The 3,433-nt window shown below is 45.2% G+C and overlaps 1 protein-coding gene across 8 annotated transcripts in view; it reads left to right on the top strand.

Moving 5' to 3' along the window:
- Window positions 1-374: 374 nt before the first annotated feature.
- The window catches only part of ctif (CBP80/20-dependent translation initiation factor), a 31,320-nt gene continuing 28,261 nt past the window's right edge, over window positions 375-3,433 (top strand). For 4 of the 8 annotated variants that reach the window (XM_055513394.1, XM_055513396.1, XM_041073184.2 and 1 more), the window contains exon 1: window positions 375-562. The gene's annotated coding sequence lies outside the window, so the exon portion shown is untranslated. The remainder of the gene's footprint in view (window positions 563-3,433) is intronic. The other 4 variants (XM_055513397.1, XM_055513398.1, XM_055513395.1 and 1 more) reach the window with 2 other exon arrangements.

The raw sequence follows: 3,433 nt of genomic DNA on the forward strand, positions 1-3,433 counted from the left end.
AATCTGTGTAAAGACATTTGCTATTAGCATTAATATTCTATGTAAATGTGTGTAATGTAATTTTACTAAGGCAATCGTAAATAAAAACTAGCATTAAAATACATTTAAAGTACCAAAACAATAAACATAGCTATTGTGTAAAATTGTAAAATCTGGGTAATGTAGTCAATATGCTTGATTTAATTAATTTTTAACTTAAAAAGCTAAAGCACTAACTACTGATTTACTTAAAGGCTTAGTAAATCACCCGTAACCAAAACATTCAGCATTTCATCTCATACAGTATATTAATTTGATATATTCATCTCACAGCGTTACCATGAAGCTTAAACTACGTTGCCCACAATGCAACACTCCCCCTTGCACGTGTCGACGCTGCCAGCGAACCGGACTGAACGTCACATTCCTGCATTCCCCTCTTTTTTTTCCTGGGACGTCGGAGTTAACACAGGAAGGCTAATCCTCTTTCCCACGTCTCCTTGTGAGAAACACACCCATGACACGGCGGGTTTGATCTCAGGAGGTGATCCCGGATTCCCCAGGAGTCACAATTTCACGTCGGGTAAGGTTTTATTCCGCTCGAAGCCTGGTGACGGTGTCGGTTGGGCGGTTGGAGAGCTGTAGCGTCAACCGCGGTAACTGGATAACACTTCTGTATGACACAGGCTTTGTTGCGTGCTGTCGCTGTGCGTGACCGGGATATATGTTAACCTCCATTCGAATAGCCGTTGACACAGCACACGTAATAGAGGTGCGTTGAAGCCACAGTTTTGTGGCCTGTTGTTGTTTACTGTGGGACTTGGGAGCTAGCTAACGTTAGCCGCTGGTTAGCCGCAACGCTTGCGTCACCATTGTTACCGGCGATACGCGGGCGCGCGCTCCAGATGTGGCTTTGTGACTGACGCGGGCATCGTGGTGCAGACGCGTGGACGGCGTCGCGGTGAAGGTTCTGTCACCCCTCGGCGAGCAGATTCATTTGCCGCCGGCGTCGCAGACAGCATGGGCGTGGTTATGGAGCACGACACAAAACAGTAGCCGCGGCTAAGATACAGCCCTCGCGGCGGCACGTGATCTGCTCTGGATCACTTCGGTTCCGACGGCATCGCGCTGTACTTGCAGACTCAGGACGGTGACGCTGTGGATGTCAGCCTGCCTGTAAAGGGCCTGTGCTTGCTGCAGGTCAGCAGCCCGTCTCAGCTGCTGGCCCGCACAACAAAGAGTGGGTCACAGCTGCTGCCGGGCGGAGGCAGGACTGAGTTCAGCCTGGCGGTTCTCATGAAGGCTTCGGCACTGACAGCGGTCCCAAGCTTCTAAAGAGAGACAATCACGTTTGCTCATAACATTCCGGAAATTCCTGCTGTTTGAGATGTCATGGATGAGGGTGACTTTAGTGAGGTGAAGGAATGTTTGCATGCAAACACAAGTCACAAGGGCCCTGTTCACTCAGCTCATCTCACTCTGATGCAGAAAAACTCTGCACAAATGATTGTAAACAGAGCTTTTTTTTAATGTCACTACAGTCAGCTTGACAGCCATGTTAAAGTAATTTATTACACTGTATGAGTCTTCGAGCCAAAGTTTCAGCCGTTACTGATGCTACAGTACAAGCATGTCTGATTAGTCCAACAAGTGGTAAATCAAGTTCTGCCAGTGTCTCATACTGTCTTTATCTGGTGCGTTTTGAAAAGAGAAGCCTTCCTGTGTTCAAGTAATAGTAAAACCCAAAACATGACACTGCTAACTGACAGCTGCTAACACAGAATAAAACTAGTGTGCAACACAGATAGTCTTGGATTCATTCTTCTTAGTTGAAACCGTTTAGAATTTGTCGTATTAACTGATTATTGACAATCCTGCAAGATTTCTAAGAGTTATGCATCTATTACATCAAGTCAAACACAGGCATGAAATGAAATCATCATCAGTAGCAAATGACAAGATCAGGATTAATTTAGACAACAATTAAGAAAGTCTTATTTCTGTGCCTCCTGCTGAAGTGTCTACGGTTGCGGTGCCTACTGAGTCTACATGCATGCAGCAGAACAGCTGCATATTCAAGATTCAAAAAAACTTTATTAATCCCAGAGGGAAATTATTTTGCACATTTTGATCGTCACAGATGGAGGTACACACAAGACGGTAGGGAGATTCAAAATAAGAATGCTAACTCCTGATCACTTTGTCCAGTCTGCTGCAGACGTTATGTTATGGGGATAGTGTGAGTAGCCTGCAGGAAAGTGGAACAACCTGAAGCCAGGCTGCACGACGTTTCAGTGGCAACTGCTTCTTGTTGTGCTGTCTGGAGTGAGGGAGAAGACAGATGGGGGGTGATGGTGGGAGATGATGGGAGGGTTGCATACGGTACCTGCCTCTTTTCTATCGTTTTATACTAGCTGTATTTTTGGATACACTGTTGCGAGGCTGTCATAGTTGTGGCCACCCATGGCCGACCTTTTGTTCTCAGACTCTTTGTCATCAGCCCACATGTTCATCTCCAATCAGTAAAGGCAGACTAACCTTTGTTGCGCCTCATTTGTTACTGTTCAGCTGTGAGGCCTCAGGACTTTTACTGACAGCCCATGCAGGCTTTGAGCTGCGTTACACACCCTTGCTCGTTTACCAGGACTGTATTTGTGTGTGCCTGTGGGTCTAAACAGTGTGGTATTGTTGGGCTACAGTTCCAACAGTTCAGCAGTACTTCACATAGCTGGTCCCTTTGGTCACTACAGGGGCACACGGAGACAATGGGGCGATTGTTTAAAATGCACACACTATGCACACCCTTGGATGCCCCTGTAAGTGACATGTGCCGGCTATCTCTTCTTCTGGATCCAGGTCATTCCGCTCTGAATGAGCAAACACGTTTACTCACAGCAGCTTGTTAAAGTGAGCGAAAGCTGTAAATCCTAACAGACTCTTCTTATTCTTAAATTAGTCTTTGGTTTATCGATGTTTGTTGACATCTTGCAGGTTTGCTGATCAGTCATTGCACTGTAGATGACTTGATGTTATAAAGAAAGAGGATATTTGGAAGATTATTGTTGTCTAGGTTTTAATAGGAAAAGTAATATAGAGTCAGCTCTGTCTTTCACTCCCTTCTACAGTGATTTAATGGTACTTTATTAGAATGTGAGCCTCACTGGCACATTTGTAGTTTGCCTTCTCTTTTGCCAATTTTCTTTAACTTTTAACATTTGGATGAAAACTCGCTTCAATAAAACCCTGCTGCTATCCTGCTCTCCAGACTAGAGTACTCCAGCCTATATTTAAACTCAAGTGTGAGTTTTTTAAGCCCGCCACTCAGTAGTAGGCCAGATTAGACGTATTAGCAGCTTTTGCTGCATGCCTTGAGCACATTGACATTGACTGAGAGACAGGGTCTGTGCTCTGCTCTGCTGAGGTCGTAAGGATTATCGTTCTTACTGTTTAGCTG

Source organism: Betta splendens, chromosome 12 (assembly GCF_900634795.4).
Source record: "Betta splendens chromosome 12, fBetSpl5.4, whole genome shotgun sequence".
NCBI classification, from domain to species: Eukaryota; Metazoa; Chordata; class Actinopteri; order Anabantiformes; family Osphronemidae; genus Betta; species Betta splendens.